Source organism: Rhamphochromis longiceps, linkage group LG1, assembly GCF_057381845.1.
Source record: "Rhamphochromis longiceps isolate RC_006_pf linkage group LG1, R_longiceps_female_GT1.1, whole genome shotgun sequence".
In the NCBI taxonomy this organism is placed as follows: domain Eukaryota; kingdom Metazoa; phylum Chordata; class Actinopteri; order Cichliformes; family Cichlidae; genus Rhamphochromis; species Rhamphochromis longiceps.
In genome coordinates, this window is record NC_140557.1 from 17,392,666 (window position 1) to 17,393,036 (window position 371).

Here is a 371-nt window from a genome sequence, read left to right on the forward strand (position 1 = left end):
TTTAGGCAAAATACCTGTAAGTAAAAGTATGTTAAATGTTACGAATAAAAATTATTCCATAGAAAAATGTTCATCAGTTTCAATTCAGTTAATTTGAATGTGAATTAGAATTTCATAATATGCTAGATTTCTATCACTTTAGCAACTATAGTACACAACACTAGCTCTTCAAGATAAAGTAAGTAAGTAAGTAAAGAGCAAAACTGTGTTAAACAGTATACAGTAAAATATATTATCTGTAGAATATCTTTTTTATTACTGTTTAAGATTAGTGTTTTAGAGCACTAAATATAAGACAAAAAGCTAATGCAAACACATTAAAGTTTTGCATATTATTTTATTTCTAAGGTTTTACATGTCAGGACATAATA